This window comes from Dendrobates tinctorius, unplaced genomic scaffold (assembly GCF_039654945.1).
Source record: "Dendrobates tinctorius isolate UK_male_01 unplaced genomic scaffold, ASM3965494v1 ptg000432c, whole genome shotgun sequence".
NCBI classification, from domain to species: Eukaryota; Metazoa; Chordata; class Amphibia; order Anura; family Dendrobatidae; genus Dendrobates; species Dendrobates tinctorius.
Window position 1 is genome coordinate 241,884 of NW_027362095.1, and position 18,303 is coordinate 260,186.

Consider the following 18,303-nt stretch of genomic DNA (forward strand, 5'->3'; position numbering starts at 1 on the left):
ACACAGCTTTTTCTCTTGCAAACTAGCGCTTTTGACAATGAGTGCTTGATCTTTAATGCTTGCCATGACCACAGTAAATGCTCTTGTCTGGTTACTGTAGTGTAGTGATTATCCTGTTTGCCATTGTCGGGATCCCTCAGATATCTCTTTCTTCTGAAGGACCGATGTTCTTGGGTGTAAGGCACCATATGTCTCTAATTGATTTCTCCGTCGAGAAGGATAACACAGACACAAGCTGTATAATACCACTCTGGATGCCTGCCAAGACGCCTCTGGCTTATCAGTTAGGCTTCCATCTTTTATAGCAAAGAATTTAAACATTTACAGACATGCGCAGTACAAAAAATGATTTCACAACTTGTTTTCTACAAAGAATGTCATGTAGGCTAAAAAGCAGGAGTATTTGACCTTGGTTCACAAGGGAACAGAAAAGATAAGTTTTAAACAAGAAAATGCAACATAGACAGAACTCAATTTAACTCCTTCAGTTCCTATCATTCCCCCCTTTGACATCTTTATTCTTCACAATCTGGAACACTGGATCCTGCAACGACAGCTGATAGTGCCCTATTCACCAGGTACTATCCCAGGCCGACGGGTTGCCCGAGGGAGACAGGTATCTTCTTTTACCCTCTCCATCCCCCAGTTACTAAGGCCACGTCTGTCATCACAAGAGTACGCTCCTTCATGCCAGAAATGAGATGTCAACCTAAAACCCCTACTGGTAACCATTTATATGCATTGTCTCCACATATCCAGTACATGTCACTAGGTAGGTCCCATAGGGCTGAATGTTGTAATACCAGTCTATGAACCAAATCTATGAACGCAGATACATTCTGAAGCATACACCAATTTGGAAGTTGTCCTAAAGGGCTACAATAGCCTACATCGGGATTTCCACAGGTGGGAATTCCTTTCTCATATCCAGATGACTCGTTGCAAGGTATATTACCTGAAATATTAAAACAAGTTTCATTATTGCCCTGGGGAAATAAATTGGAATACTCCCAGGACGTGTTATGCAACCTTCTTTCTAGCAGTATTGGTTTGAAGGCATCAGTAGAGTGGGAAGTTACATTAAAACTAACTTGTAGGCCATACATTGGAATTTGCCCCAGGTAGGTTAATCGAGTTCTATTCCTGGGTACCCGAGCCCCCCCTTTATATGCCAGATATTGAAGGTGTGCATTACTTCCTGAAAGGTTACCCTGCCACCAAGGGTATCCTACCCATCCCACAATAGGTATTCCAACAGTTGTGTTCCATAACTTCACATTATTTGTGGCATTATTAGCAAGTGTATCAGAACAACTGGTCCAGGCAAATAATTCCTCGGGTGGCACAGGAATAACAAGGAACGGAATACTAGTGGCTGATACTGGTGAATGTGTGCAGATCCAGCAATCTGCTGGAGGCTGAGTGTCATTTAACCAATCATTCAGTAATTTTTCATGATGTTGTATAAACTTATTATTCAAGGACATTGGAGCATTTAGACTGTCCCACGCAGCTACCATTATTACAGATAATGCAACAAAACTAAACCAAAACATTATGCACTCTTATGCTTTGTTAATTCCTGTGGCTAGTTTGCAATGTGATGCGTGGATCCAGGTTGGTCGTCCTTCCAACTTAACAGAAGTAGGCGTTGTCAGGAGTATTTGGTAAGGTCCCTGATATCGGGGTTCAAGGGTCTTTCTGGAGTGTTTCTTGACATATACGTAATCACCAGGTTGCAGACAGTGAGTTCCTTCCACACTATCTGGATCTGGAATGGAAGAGAAAACTAGAGAATGCATTTGAGTTAAATGCTTTTGCAACTGGATTACATAACTTGTCAAATTATCCACATTGAGTGTTAAGACCTGTGGGTAGTACAACCCTGTGTTTGGTGGTCTTCCAAACAGTATCTCGAAGGGTGACAGTTTAGCTTTCCCCGTGGGTGTGTGCCTTACTGAGAATAATGCTAATGGGAGACACTCTGGCCATGGTCTATGGGTCTGCTCCATGGTTTTCTGTATTTTCATTTTTAGTGTCCCGTTCATTCTTTCTACCTTCCCTGAACTCTGTGGGTGGTAGGGTGTATGAAATGCTTGTTCTACACCTATCATTTGCATTACATTTTGCATTACCTCAGCAGTAAAGTGTGTACCTCTGTCTGATTCAATTGTTTCAGGGACACCGAATCGTGGTACTAGTTCCATCACCAGTTTCTTTGCAGTGGCTCGAGCTGTAGCCGTTTTCACCGGGTAGGCCTCTGGCCATCCAGAGAAGAGATCTACACATACTAGGATATTTGCATACACTCCTACCTTGGTAGCTGTATGTCGTCAATCTGCCGTCTCTGAAACGGGTAGAGAGGCCTAGGTGTCGCTTTCTTAGGGACTTTTACTGTTTTACCTGGGTTGTGCTGTGCACAGATGAGGCATGATTGTACAAGTTTCGCGGCTGCGTAACTGAAACCAGGAGCGATCCAGAAGGCATCTACCATGGCACACATGTGACGTTTTGAGGTGTGATTGGGGCCATGTGCTGCTTGCGCCATGATTGGGAACAGGGACTTTGGTGGGCACATTTTATCCTTATTCTCCCATACTCCATTTGAGTTCAGCTCAGCTCCCAGTCTCCCCTGGTGTACCTTCTCTGTTTGGGCAGCCTTTTGCTGGAGGGATTTCAGGACATCTAGACCCAATGTGGCTGGAATACGCTGACTCCCCGCCACCATCCACTGCTCTCTCTAGGCCGCCTTGTGCTATTTTAGCAGCCTCGTTCGCCCTTCTATTGCCCTCTACCTCCACGGAGTCACCTTTGTGTGTGCTTTTACCTTGACAATGCCAACCTGGACTGGTAACATCAATGCCTCCATCAATTGTTTCACCAGCTCTGCATTTTTAAAGGGCTTCAAATCTGTGAAAATATTAGCGACTTTACCTGCAGCGGCTCTACAAGCCTCAGTGAGTGCCTTCAACTCTGCCTCCTGCGCAGACATGTGAGGAGAGAGTGGTTCCGCTCGGATTACCTCATGTGAGTATACTACTGCATATCCAGTGTAGAATCGTCCATCCTGGTGGTATCTGGGGCCATCTACAAAAAAGAAACTCAAAGTCTGCATTAGGAACAGGTTTTTCATGAATGTGTGCAAACCCAACTGTCTCCTGACTCATCAGTTCTATGCAGACATGTTCATGCGTCATGTCAAAGTATCCTTCCTCACTTGCTAATACGGTCACCAATTCCCCCTTTTCTGAATCCACAGGCAGGAGGGTGGCTGGATTCAGAACGTTACATCTTGTGAGGAGTGACATACTCAGGAATTAGTAGAGCACACTCAAGTTGGAGCTATCTGGCCATAGACAGATGTTTTGGTTGAACTTGTAGGAGTATGGCATGGATGTCATGTGGGGAATAGATTGTCAAAAGAAACGTCAGTGTCATCTCACATGCCTTCCCTATTACGTCTCCACTTTTTTCCTTGTGCTCCAGCATACATGACAGGTCGTTTTATTGTCCTTGTTTGCTCAATTTCTTTAGCTACCTTAAGGAGGTCTTTCAGATCTACATGTCTCCATTCAGGTCTGGCTGTCTGTACTGCGTCTCGTAAGTCTTTGTTCATACCGTCAATGAATGCATTCACCAGTATTCTAACATCAAGTGGGTTTATGCAAATGTACCCCATGTCTGCCCATTTCAGCTGTAACCGTCCAAAGTACATCTCTACACTCTCTCCTTTTTGCTGTGTCACATTAGTCAGGAGTACAGACTGCTCTGATTGTTCCACTGCAGCCCATTGTCTTAGTGACTCACAGTATGTCTCCCCAGATCGTGCAGATTTATCATCCATGCCCCAAGCCTGATTCTTTGTCACATCTGTGTGTGTCTTAATTATATGTCCTAGTGTGTCACCTGCCTTTAAACTCACCAACCTCTCTAGGTCTGCCCAGGTACACTTATATGTCTGCTGTACTTCCTTTATGTGTCTGTAAAACAGGAATGGTTGGTCTTCAGGGTCAGGCAGCTGCTTCAGCAAAGCTAGCTGGTCAGAGGGGCTCCAGGGACAATACTCCTGCATCTTTCTTATTCTAGTCACACTTCTAGGTCCTGATGGGGTTGGTCGTCTGATGTCTACTGTCAGCTTACTCCTCAAGGGCCAATGTCCCCACTACCCACTATCCACACTATTATGTCAGCTTCTTATGATCTTGTCTGGATAGGATTTAGTGCAATTCGCTTAGGTCAGTAGCACAGGTCACACAAGTAGCTATTCAGTCTGGGTTTGTCTGAGTCTGACCACAGTGTTTACAAGTCCATCTGTTTTGTCTGGGTCTCTGGTTACACTTTGTCAATCAAACATTCATAATACACCTTCCATACTGCTGCACATTCTCAAGCATCATTTATTCACTTGCTATTTTCTTCCCTTGTCTGTGCCTTTTTGTACATCCAAACATTCACACTCTGGTATTTTTGCCTTTTTCAATATTTGTCCCACTTGTTTTACTGCTTCCTTCCTGCTCTGTCTTTTGTAATTTGACACAATTTGCTATACAAATCAATCACACAACTAGAAGCAGGTTCAAACACATTAATGACCAAGCAATCACTTACAATGACCAAACAATCACTTACAATTCCCTTCTAAATTAGGCACCATATCTTACTTTTAACTTCCAATCTTCAATTAAGTACTGTTGCTTTAAAATGCACAAATCTTTCAGCGCGTACCTTACGGATAGAATTACAGAGAATTTTGAGCACAGCTCACACTCAGCAGAGATAAGAGCGAAGGGAGAAGAAAAACTGCGCAGCGCCATCTTTCCTCCCTCCCGTCAGAATGCAGCGTCGTCCTTCACAGAATTCTGTAGTTCTTTAGACTTATCAAAATCAATTTCTACAAAGAAACTCAAAATCACGGGATTTCACTGTAAGGGTAGATAACTGTATAATGAGATTAACCATGCCTTGCCCTTTTTCTGGCCAAATGCATTCAGTAAACTTTACAATGTAATGCCACATATAACACGAACTATATCATTACTCAATTCATTCAGTCTCAGATGTAGATTTGAAATATCTATAACGCATCTGTCCGGGATTCCACCACAACTAGAAAGGTCACAAATCTCTTGACACAAAAATGATGTGTGATGATTCATTCATACGTGCTCATTCACTGATTTTTTTTTTTTGATTTTTTTTTTACTCAATTACTCATCTCTCATCTTATTCAAAGGTTCTCATAGACATATATACAAGGATTCACACAGCCTGCCTATCTTGCACTTTGGATTTGATTAATACCTTTTCCAGGTTGTTTGCTGCACTACTTCCATATCTATCCTCAATTATATCACATAACCGGTCTCCTTCTTCAGGTGTCTTTCCCTGACTGTTCCCCATCTTTCTATCCTGTTTCTCTTGTTTCTTCCTGTTAGTCCCCTGCCTTAGGTGGTGTATTGGGTAAGCTCAAGACTAGGCTCTACTATACCTCGTTACCTTCTTCCTAAGGTGCCAACAGGTTAAACGGGGTGTCTGTTCCTCCTTGTACTACGTGTCTCATGTACTTATATGCTAGGTAGCATCCGAACAGTAACACTCCCACAACACACAGGATTGTAAACAAAGTATCCATTTATCGGGGTTCTTCAGTCATATCCTGTCACAGGCTCATTTCGTGGTCCTGTGCTCATTCGGTCACACTCTTATCTGTCACAAGGTTTATTCGTAAAGGGTGTTGATTTAAGCTTAGGCGGTGACCTCCCCGAAAGGACGCTGTCACATGACCCAGTTAGGCAATATCACCACTCTTTGAACGAATACCTACTGTGCAGCTTATTTGTCTACTTTCCACAGTCCTTCAAATCAAGGCAGTCACTCAACAACCTCCTCTATTCCTAGTGCGGAACCGTCTATTGTGAAAAACTTGTCCGTCCGGGCTGCGCAGTATGAACTGTTCACCCAGCCTTATATTCCGTAATGTCAGACCTCTCAACATGTCACTCAATGGGACATGTGTATTCAATGCTAACAATACCCACCACTGTTCTCCCTTCTTGAAGTGATGAAACTTTTTATGTTTGTGTCTGGGGTTGTCCCTGCAAATGTCCAATCACCATACCCGTTATGATTTGCATCAGTTCTTCTCCTAAAAATAGCAGTACACAGGCAGAATCTGCAATAGCCTCTCATTCGGACAGGAATTACATATGCGTGTCACACCCGATTTCCTCAGAGTTCTTATATGGACCTGATTTTATGGCCCCCTCCTCTACTAGATTCCCCTTGATACGGACCTTAGTTATAATGATAGATTATGAAGAGCAGAGAAGAGAAGAATTGATCTCTTACCTGGCCAGGTGTTTAGGTCTGCTGTTCACAATTTCATCAGTAACTGGAGTGGTCTGTAGATCGGGTAGTCTTGGAGAGGTGCCTATATCAGGTCCCTGTTTCGGGCGCCAGGAAACTGTCGGGATCCCTCAGATACCTCTTTCTTCTGAAGGACCGATGTTCTTGGGTGTAAGGCACCATATGTCTCTAATTGATTGCTTCGTCGAGAAGGATAACACAGACACAAGCTGTACAATACCACTCGGGATGCCAGCCAAGACGCCTCTGGCTTATCAGTTAGGCTTCCATCTTTTATAGCAAAGAATTTAAACATTTACAGACATGCGCAGTATAAAAAATGATTTCACAACTTGTTTTCTACAAAGAAAGTCATGTAGGCTAAAAAGCAGGAGTATTTGACCTTGGTTCACAAGGGAACAGAAAAGATAAGTTTTAAACAAGAAAATGCAACATAGACAGAACTCAATTTAACTCCTTCAGTTCCTATCACCATCCTCCTGAAAGTTCCCTGTTTTGATCCCGGGCAGAAACATGTGGCTTTTCTTTATTTTGATCACAAACGTATATTGTTGGCTTAATTAGCCTTAGTTAGCATATTCTATTGCTGGTTTAATGAGCATTACTTTTACCAATGTGATTATTTCTACCCGTTTTTGCTTTTGGCAAGCATGTGTGTTTTTGACAGTGTCTAAGTGTTCCTAATTCAAGTAACACCTGATAGGATCAAGGTGCGAAAGCAGGCATCTAGGTGCTTTTTCTTTTTGGCTTTTGGACAAAGGCATGAGAATGTTTTGTGGAGCATGGTTTTGTTTCCCTGTTTGTTCTTTTTCTCCAATAGCCTGACAAATGAAAGGTTCCTGTGTAGCAAAATGCACTTTGTCCTGTCTTCAGACATGGAGGAAGACCTCTTGACTTTGGCTGGCTGTTTTTTTCTTTTTCAAGTTCATTTCAGCATGTTTAAACATCTTTAGCTTTGCATGGAGTTTCTGAAGTATAATGGTTGTCACGTTTACCTCACACGCGAACGGTCACCAGTTCGAAACTCGATAGAAGCATGACATTAGGTGTTGATATTAAAGCTTTTGACGTTGAGTCTTTGTTCTCGATGGCTCGTCATGACCACAGAAACCTTCTGCAGCTGGATTCTGTAGTGTAGTGGTTATCACGTTCGCCTAACACGCGAAAGGTCCCCAGTTCGAAACTGTGCAGAAACACGCTGTTACCCTTTGGTATCCAAGCTTTTGACTTTCAGTTCTTGATCTCGATTGCTTGTTGTCACCACAGTAAGCGCTTGAATCTGTTTTCTGTAGAGTAGCGGTTATCACGTTCGCCTCACACGGGAAAGGTCCTCAGTTCGAAACTGGGCAGAAACACAGCTTTTTCTCTTGGAAAACAATCTTTTTGACTTTCAGTGCTTGTTCTTTATTGCTTGCCATGACCACAGCATTTTTTGCTTGTTTGAATTGGTTGGTTTCTGTAGTGTAGCGGTTATCACGTTCGCTTTACATGCGAAAGGTCCGCAGTTCGAAACTGGGCAGAAACACAGCGTTCCTCTTGCAAACTAGTGCTTTTGACAATGAGTGCTTGATCTTGAGTGCTTGATCTTTAATGCTTGCCATGACCACAGTAAACGCTCTTGTCTGGTTACTGTAGTGTAGTGATTGTCCTGTTTGCCATCCTCCTGAAAGTTCCCTGTTTTGATCCCGGGCAGAAACATGTGGCTTTTCTTTATTTTGATCACAAACGTATATTGTTGGCTTAGGCCTCTTTCACACATCAGGTTTTCGGCGTCAGGCGCGATCCGGCGCTTTTGACTAAAACCGGATCCGGCGAAATGCAATGCCGGATCCGGATTCCCCCCCATTGACTTGCATTAGAGCCGGGTCGAGCCGGATGGCCATGCGTTTTATCCGATTTTCGCCGGATCCGGCAATGTGACGCGATCCGGCGTCTGGAAAAAACGGCTACTGTAACGTTTTTTGTCTCCGGCGAGTCCGGCTTTTTCATACAATGAAAGCCTATGAGCGCCGCAATGCGCCTGATCCGGCTTCTTTGGTCTGAGCATGCTCAGTAGCTCTGCCCACAGGACATATATAAAAGCAAGACAATGGGACCCTCAGCCACACCCAACATGCCACCCAAGCCAAGAACCAGGAGCAGGAGAAGGCAGCAGACATCTGCAGCAGCAGCATCATCAGCACCACCCCAAATGGAGCAGCATGCTGAACAACGTGAGGGGAGTCCAGCAGCAGATGAGAGACGGTAATTATCAAATCCCAATTCCTCCAAACTAGGGCTATGGAATATCAAGATATTCATGGGCCCTTTGTTTCTCTTTATTCAACAGCCGCCCAATAGATGCAGCAGCAGAAACACCACCCACAGCCATGGAGTCTGGCCATGAGGAAGACAGCACAGCTTCTGGGAGCCCTCCCTCCCTCGCATCGTCAGCGTTTGACGGTAAGTTTTTATTTCAAAAATCCATCATCTCTGTAATATATGTCTATTCATTGCCTTTTATTTCAAAACAGGAATCACAAGATGAAGAGGAGCTCCCAGAAGAAGAAGGAAGGGGTGGACAGACACTTGGAGTGGACTCACAATTGGTAAGTTTTTTGCATCAAACGCAGAAACACAACATCACACTACACACAACACATAGAAAACAATGTTCTGCAGACCACACACAGCAAACAAATGCCTACATCCAAAGACATAACATTTTTTGTTTTCTTCTCTAGTCTTCCCAATCTGGTGCTCGGCCAAGAGGTCCTCGCAGTGCCTCCCAGGGTCGTCGGCGACAGCAACGCGGCGGTCACCAGCGTGTAAGTATAAATATTTTTGCTTTGTTTTTTTTGCACTTTTTATTTCATTTCTTTTGTGGAGGCTAATTATGTTATTTTTGTCTTTTTCTTTAACAGCCTTCACAGCGTGCTCCCGACTCTGACGGTGAGGATGGAGGGATTGATGTGGACCACCTCATCGATCTCGTCAGAGAAAGGGAGCCGCTCTGGAATATGGCTGACCGCCGCCACGCTGACCTGATCGTTACCCAACGACTCTGGGAGGAAATCTGTTCGCTCCTTGTGGACCGCTGGGAGGACCTCGAAGCTCGGGCCCAGATTAAAGAGCGTAAGTATATACAGTACCGGTTGCTTGATTTAAACCAGTGTTTCCCGAACTCCAGTCCTCGTGGTCCCCACGGATCATGTGTTCAGGATTTCTATTTACTTTGGAAATCCTGAAAACATGACCCCTGGGGACCATGAGGACTGGAGTTTGGGAAACACTGATGTTGTATACTAACCACTTTGTCCTTTCTCGTTTCAGGGGAGAGAATTGTGAAGCGGTGGCGGTCTGTGAGGGATCGTTTCAAGAAGGAGTTCAATAAAGAGATGCGGGCCCCGAGTGGATCTGGAGGACGCAGGAGCAAGTACAAGTACGCACGAGCCCTGTCGTTCCTCCGGGAGACAATGCTCACCAGAAGGTAAATATTACACACCACATGTGACAAAAAAAGTTTAGATGTAACTTTTTTTTTCAGCCAGGGCCATACCATGTCACTATTTTAATTGTTTTTTTTTCTCTTTATTCCACAGCACGGTGAGCAGCACTCGGGAACCTGCACGATTGGACCCTTCTGAGGCGATCCCTGAGGAGACCAGCACCGAGGGACACTTCGACCGCCCCGGTACATCTGCACCTTCCCAGCCTTCCCACACATTCGACCCATCTGTCCCATCCACCAGCACAGGAGCATCGTGGCCGCCTACATTACATGAAGCTGCTGGTGAGGAGATCGCTTTCCCTTTACCCCACCCTTCTGCCCCTGCCACCTCTAGTACACCTGCGGGTACTGGGCGGCAGCGGCAGAGGGGTCAGGAAAAGACTTATGCGCCAGAGTTCTTGCATCTGAATGCATCTTTCCAGAACTGTCTAAAAGTCTTGTCAGAGCAAATCTCCGCAGGCTTTCAGCAGATCAACTCCAGCATTCTGGAGGTGAAGACACTTCTGCAAACCATGCATTCAGAAGCAAGATCTTCGCCAAACCACACCTTTTTCAGGTCTGTTGTGGAGCGCATGGAAACGCTCTCTCCTGCCCAGCAGATGCATGTAATGCATTCATGCCACGCTGCTCTCCAGCAAGTTACCTCCCAACCTCCTCCTCCCACCACAGTAGTTCCTCCACCTGCACCCCCTCCAGCCACTTTTCATCCTCCCCCTCCTATTACATCTACACCCCCTCCAGCCACTTTCCATCCTCCCCCTCCTATTACATCTACACCCCCTCCAGCCACTTTCCATCCTCCCCCTCCTATTACATACCATCCACCTCCCCAGCACCAGCAACCTCCCCAGCACCAGCAACCTCCCCAGTACCAGCAACCTCCCCAGCACCAGCAACCTCCCCAGTACCAGCAACCTCCCCAGTACCAGCAACCTCCCCAGTACCTGCAAACTCCCCAGTACCAGCAACCTCCCCAGTACCAGACATCTCCCCACTTCCAGCAACCTGCCCCGTACCAGACATCTCCCCACTTCCAGCAACCTGCCCTGTACCAGACATCTCCCCACTTCCAGCAACCTGCCCCGTACCAAACTCCTTCCCCATACAACTTGCCATCAACATCATCTGCTCCTACAGTCCCTGCCCAACCCTCCACTCCACCACCCACCACCTCTTCTGCTTCCCACATGTCCACCCATTCTGTAGTTTTTTCCACACCTTCACCTCTAACTGTTCCTTCCCCACCACGATCCCAGTCCTCTCTCCACACTCCCAGTGTCGAAGTGTCCCGCAGCCCCTCCAGCAGTATTTCCACCACACACTGCACAGATTTATAATGTGTGTATTTAAATAAAAATGACCAGTTTTATGGTTTCAAAGCTTTATTAAACAAGTTTATTAAAATTTAAAAAAAGTTTACTAAAAAAAACATTTTTCAATAAAAGTTAAATTATTTTACACTGGTTGTCTGTCATTTCTTTCTGCGGCGAAAAAGGTTAAATACAGGGTATTTAAAAGGTGAAATGGTATTCAAAACTAGGTATATAACTGTGGGTAAATTTTAGCTTTTTGCCACAGTTGTGTTCCTGGTTGTGTTTGAAGCAAAGTATTTCACCTAAAAAGTTGTGTTTATTGTTGGTGATTTCCTAACAATGTACACAACTTTTGTTAAAAGGTGAAATACTTTGCATAAAACACAACCAGGTACACACCTGTGGCCTAAAGCTAAAAATAGAGACCATGACAAGATAGCCAACTTTGGTTGGCAAAGGTATATACTGTTGGTACAGAAGGTACACAAGTTTGGTTAGGGCACAAATCTTTCACACTCTGTCATCCTGCCAGTGTACTCTGCCTTGAGGTGACATAAAGTATAGTGCAAAATTGTCCCTCATCACTGAAACCGTCACAGAACTTCTAGTGGTAATGTCATGGTAATCTTGCAAGGTGGTTTCTTCAGAGGTGTCCTCAATGGAAATGGGTTCCTTGCAGATAACAAAATTGTGGAGTACCACGCACGCTTTGATCACCTCGTCCACAGTTTCTGTCTTGAGGTTGATCGCAGTCAATAGGACCCGCCATTTGGCTGTCAGAATACCAAAGGTACATTCAACCATTCTTCTTGCTCTTGTGAGGCGGTAATTAAAAATGCGTTTTGGTATTGTCAATCCTCTGCTAGAGTACGGTTTCAAAAGGTGTTCTGACAGCTGGAAGGCTTCATCCCCTACACAGACAAATGGCATAGGTGGACCAGATGTTTGCGGCAGTGGTAGGTGGTGGGAACTGGAAGGTGTTTCCATACAGTTTACGCCCCATGGCAGACAGTTTGAAAACTTGAGAGTCATTGGAGCGGCCATAGGCCCCAATATCAACCGCAATAAATTTGTATTCCGCGTCAGCGATGGCCATGAGGACAATTGAAAAATATTTCTTGTAATTGAAATATTCCGATCCCGATCCAGCAGGCTTTACAATGCGGAAATGTTTCCCGTCCACAGCGCCCAAGCAGTTGGGAAACTGACATATCTGTTGAAACTTGTCAGCAATTTCAATCCACCTCTCTGTTGTGGGCTCTGGTAAAAACTCTTCAGCTAAGGAGTCCCACAGTGCACGGCATGTGTACTTCACAATTCCAGATATGGTGGAAATCCCGAGTCTGTACTGGAAATGCAGTGACGAAAGGGATTCTCCAGTTGCAAGAAATCTGTGGGGAATTAAAAAACAATAAATTAGTTTTAAATCACAGCATTACATACCAAAACTGAGCTATAACACTTGGAGATACAAACTACCACCAACAAGATTGCAGTGAAAGTGTGCTCTGATGCGATCACATCCAATAAATGTGGCTTACCTTAAAGTCACCATCAGACGCTCTGCGGGTGAAACAGAGAAGCGGCAATAGGTGTTCGCTTTTCTTATGAGGTGTGCAATGCGCTCCACCAAGTAATCAAAATTCTCCATTTTCATCCTAACATATCCAAAAAATTTATCCGGGTTTCGTCGAAGGTCCATGCAGAGTGTAGAATAGACCCCACGCGTCATTCTCTTGGCTGTGATGGGGTGGATCCACAAACGTCGTCTACGATGCCTGATGCGCTGCTGTCTCGCTCTCTCCTTCTCCAGAACAATCACCCTCAAACGATTCGCCTCCGCTGTAAAATCCGCCAAATTCTTCAAAATATTTCCAATGACAACATCCATCTTCGCCAGTAACTTGCTCTTCTCTCCAACCTGCACTTTCTCTTCGACAACCTGTCAAAGAAGGGCTGTAGGAACACTCTATATATAGTTTTCCAGTAGCCAATCCCGTTCGGAAGGCCACAAGGGTCAATTTTAAAAACCGGATCCGGCGTAATCCGTCGAAAAACGGATAGAAAAACGGATGAACCAAATGAGACGGATCCGGTTTTGTCTGTCAAGAAAAAGACGGATCCGGCAGAAAACCAGATCCGTCACATCCGGTTTTACTAAACATTTGCCGGATCCGGCGTTCCGGCACGACGCCGGATCGCACCTGACGCCGAAAACCTGATGTGTGAAAGTAGCCTTAATTAGCCTTAGTTAGCATATTCTCTTGCTGGTTTAATGAGCATTACTTTTACCAATGTGATTATTTCTACCCGTTTTTGCTTTTGGCAAGCATGTGTGTTTTTGACAGTGTCTAAGTGTTCCTAATTCAAGTAACACCTGATAGGATCAAGGTGCGAAAGCAGGCATCTAGGTGCTTTTTCTTTTTGGCTTTTGGACAAAGGCATGAGAATGTTTTGTGGAGCATGGTTTTGTTTCCCTGTTTGTTCTTTTTCTCCAATAGCCTGACAAATGAAAGGTTCCTGTGTTGCAAAATGCACTTTGTCCTGTCTTCAGACATAGAGGAAGACCTTTTTGACTTTCAGTGCTTGTTCTTTATTGCTTGCCATGACCACAGCATTTTTTTTATATTTGAATCGGTTTGTTTCTGTAGTGTAGCGGTTATCACGTTCGCTTTACACGTGAAAGGTCCCCAGTTCAAAACTGGGCAGAAACACAGCATTCCTCTTGCAAACTAGCGCTTTTGACAATGAGTGCTTGATCTTTAATGCTTGCCATGACCACAGTAAACGCTCTTGTCTGGTTACTGTAGTGTAGTGATTGTCCTGTTTGCCATCCTCCTGAAAGTTCCCTGTTTTGATCCCGGGCAGAAACATGTGGCTTTTCTTTATTTTGATCACAAACGTATATTGTTGGCTTAATTAGCCTTAGTTAGCATATTCTATTGCTGGTTTAATGAGCATTACTTTTACCAATGTGATTATTTCTACCCGTTTTTGCTTTTGGCAAGCATGTGTGTTTTTGACAGTGTCTAAGTGTTCCTAATTCAAGTAACACCTGATAGGATCAAGGTGCGAAAGCAGGCATCTAGGTGCTTTTTCTTTTTGGCTTTTGGACAAAGGCATGAGAATGTTTTGTGGAGCATGGTTTTGTTTCCCTGTTTGTTCTTTTTCTCCAATAGCCTGACAAATGAAAGGTTCCTGTGCTGCAAAATGCACTTTGTCCTGTCTTCAGACATAGAGGAAGACCTCTTGACTTTGGCTGGCTGTTTTTTTCTTTTTCAAGTTCATTTCAGCATGTTTAAACATCTTTAGCTTTGCATGGAGTTTCTTAAGTGTAGTGGTTGTCACGTTCACCTCACACGCCAACGGTCCCCAGTTCGAAACTGGATAGAAGCATGACATTAGGCGTTGATATTAAAGCTTTTGACGTTGAGTCTTTGTTCTCGATGGCTCGTCATGACCACAGTAACCTTCTGCAGCCGGTTTCTGTAGTGTAGTGGTTATCACGTTCGCCTCACACGCAAAAGGTCCACAGTTCGAAACTGGGCAGAAACACGCTGTTACCTTTTGGTATCCAAGCTTTTGACTTTCAGTTCTTGATCTCGATTGCTTGTTGTCACCACAGTAAGCTCTTGCATCCGGTTTCTGTAGTGTAGTGGTTATCACGTTCGCCTCACAAGCGAAAGGTCCCCAGTTCGAAACTGGGCAGAAACACAGCTTTTTCTCTTGGAAAACGATCTTTTTGACTTTCAGTGCTTGTTCTTTATTGCTTGCCATGACCACAGCATTTTTTGTTTGTTTGAATCGGTTGGTTTCTGTAGTGTAGCGGTTATCACGTTCCCTTTACACGTGATGTTAAGGGGAGAATATATGGCACATGAATATATACAAGAATCAAAACTGTACCACTATATAGACACTTTTAGGATCATGTTGCTTTAAGATATTTCTGATTTTCTGCTGTATCATTTCTGTGTAGGACCCACCTAGGCTTCATGTAATACCGCAATACTGGGTGGATAAGGGTGGATCGGGCTAAAGAACAATACTTATGTACACAGTGATTATGTAGCATATGAGAACAGTAAACAGTAACTCAGAAACGTACATAGTGATATGTAGCGGCATGGGAACGGTAAATACTAACTTAGAAATGTACCCATGATGTAATAACACAAACTCTGTATAAAAGCTTTTCATTTTTGGATTAAAGACAGAGAAGAATCATACTGACACGATACACCTGTCTTGTGTATTCTTTTCTCCGTGCACGTACAATCTCTACCAAAGATCCAATTTGGCCACAGACAATTAAGATGGGCCACACCCTAGTGCGGCAGAATCAACAGTTGGCGCCCAACGCCAACGCCAACAGTTGGCGCCCAAATGTAATAAGTTGTTTTATAGTATACACACAGTAACCCTTCAAGCATATTTATAATTACGGTAATCTAAAAGTTTAATTGTCTGCCTTATCTGCTTTGCCTCTCTGCTTTGCTGTTTTGGTTGTTTGCATACGTGATTGTTACCTCAGCCAGCCTGAAAAGGAAAAAAATATAGATAGGGAGACGTACTGAGCAAGTTCACTGTCACTCTGATTCCGGTCCTGCTCTCGGCTTGACCGATGATCGCAGAAGTCTGAACTGTGTCTCTCCCAGTGGGCAAGTGGGAGTAGGGGCTTGATTACTCTGAGTGATTTTCCAACCTCTAAGTGGTTGGTGACTTCTTGCGGGTTTCCCACCGGACATCATCTGGCTAAGGTGATGGTGATTTAGCTGCAGCATAGGTTCATAAGTTATATGGGTGGAAGGGTAATTTCAATTACCGTGTTGATGTGACTGAGTGATTGCTCTCTCCCTGAAAAGTATGGTTTGCCCAGGTGTAGATTTTTCACCTCTACAAATCAGGCTGGCATATGGATAGGTAAATTGCGAATTGTTTTGGTGTCAAGGATTCGCAGTATTTGATGTCAGTACCAGTTTTAAATTCATTGTCTTTTGTCTTTTGTAGTGTGTATAATTTGCAGGAGGCGTACTAGCATGTGGTTAAAATTTTTGAATGCATTTTATGTGTGTATACATATATATATGTTGTGAAATTAGAGAATTGGATAAACTGGTTTTGTTCTGCATACTATAATTATAAGGTTAGTTGGTTCAGGTAGAAAGAGAATTACTTGAATGGTAATTGCTTGATTTGTACAGACATCTCTGTGAGATCCGAGGTCTATTGTTACTTTTTAGTTATTGTTTTACTAATGTCACTACATTTCTCTATGAGATGGTTTCTTTGAAATGTTTTAGAGCGAAAGTTTTGAGGAAACAGAAATTTTAACAATTTATAAGGTATTTTTATACTACGCAGTTTCTGGATACACAAGATTTGTGAAATACTCTGGTGTTAGTTGTTGGTTAATTCCCTATATTACTGTGTTCAAGATAGCTAGACATCACTATGTTCACTGAAGACCCCTTTACTCGGACATAAGGAGTACATACAGCTTTTACAGTCACATATCCAACTGTTCATAACCCCGTGAGAATTTGTTTTAAGACGCACACATACACATGTTTTCCAGATATACTCAGAATTCAGATGATAGAATGGGTGGGAGCGGTCAGTCGATATCTATAAGACAGATATGACCCATAGTGGAGTGAGGAAGAAAATGTACGTTAAGAAACCCTCCGATCACGAGGGGAGGAGCATTAGATAAGAAGGGATGGAAGAATGTGTTACTGAGTGGAGAGCAGCGTCCCAGCCTCAGGTATTATGAGGTGTTACAGGACCCTGAAGCATTTTATAAGGTGGCAGAGGAAGTTAGGAGAAAAGGGATGAGGAGAGGAATATAACAAGATTGCTGAATTTTGTGCAAAACAAATATTTACACAGGAAGATGTCAGTTGCAATATCTGCATTACATTCATTTATACTTCTATATACATTCCCGATGACTGGACGTGTGACAGCTGTCAGACGCAGAATGCAGAATATCGTGAGACTTGTTCTGACTGTCAGATGACCAACCCAAAGAGCCGTACCTTCTTTCCAACTATTTATATAGACGGCACGTCTTGTGCTACATCCTGTCCAGCATCCATTATAGGTTTATTAATTAATGTCGTTTATGAAAAGAATAATGAAGAAAAAGATGAATATGACATGGAGGTATATAATTAAACAGAACCGGAGGAGACAGGAAATAAATAGCTCAGACTGATAATCTACAGTATTTATCGTTATATGGTGAGGGGACATAATCATCATCATCATCATCTTTTAAGCCTCAAAGCTCATACTTTTGTACACAATCTACTACATGCAAGGACTCCTGGAAATACCAGGAGACAGATACTCTTGCAGACCCCCCCACAAAAATACAATACAGAAACAACATCTCTCACCCAGACAGAGGTTGAGGATACTCCTCTCAAATTCCTGGTGGGTCCCGATGCAATCAGAAGATTGATCAGGGACATTGATCTTCTTGCTGAAGAAGTATGTAGTCTTTTCTTTTTTTTTACAGGACACATCTGTAGATCATGTGGGCGTTGAACTAATGGCACTGATCCCAGACTCAATATTGGCAGGCTGAAAATCCAGTTTGTAAAGGTGGGGCCGAAGCCAGTAGCCCAGCTGCCAAGGAAATTGCAATATTCACCCTCCATTTCATAATTTGCAATTATTTCTATGAAGTTATGGATAATACATGACTTATGTGCTGTCAATGAAGTTATAGTACTGAACACATCTATGGTACCAAACCCACACACTATGTTTTGTTTTTATCAATTCTATTTCTTTTTCTATGGTTCACGGTGATTGACCTGGCCAATACTTTCTTCAGTTTATTTCTACATGCTGCAAGCCAGTACCTGCTTGTTTTCACACGAGGGCCAGCAATATATTTGGACTATGATGCCTCAAGGGGCACAGTATAGCCTCTCTATGTTCACCCGAGCCATGACCACTGTCCTGGAGCCCTGGAAGAGGATACATCCCACAGCCACTTTTTTTTACAATACATATGGATGACCTCCGACCCTGACTGAAGACAGCCAAACCAATACTGCTCTTCTACACATGCAACCTTTTTATAATTATTTCAAGACTTTCCAAGAAGGTATCAGTGTG

General features: G+C 43.6%; 1 long non-coding RNA gene and 3 other non-coding genes across 4 annotated transcripts; 3 read left to right on the top strand and 1 right to left on the bottom strand.

The window, feature by feature from the left end:
* Positions 1–238: 238 nt before the first annotated feature.
* LOC141076914 (uncharacterized) lies at positions 239–17,780 on the bottom strand. Its single transcript, XR_012227530.1, has 2 exons — positions 17,574–17,780; positions 239–3,087 (listed from the first exon to the last, which is right to left on the bottom strand). It is a non-coding gene; the product is annotated as an uncharacterized lncRNA (long non-coding RNA).
* TRNAV-UAC (transfer RNA valine (anticodon UAC)) lies at positions 7,819–7,891 on the top strand. The gene has a single exon. It is a non-coding gene; the product is annotated as a tRNA-Val (tRNA).
* TRNAV-UAC (transfer RNA valine (anticodon UAC)) lies at positions 13,811–13,883 on the top strand. The gene has a single exon. It is a non-coding gene; the product is annotated as a tRNA-Val (tRNA).
* TRNAV-CAC (transfer RNA valine (anticodon CAC)) lies at positions 14,811–14,883 on the top strand. The gene has a single exon. It is a non-coding gene; the product is annotated as a tRNA-Val (tRNA).
* Positions 17,781–18,303: the final 523 nt, after the last annotated feature.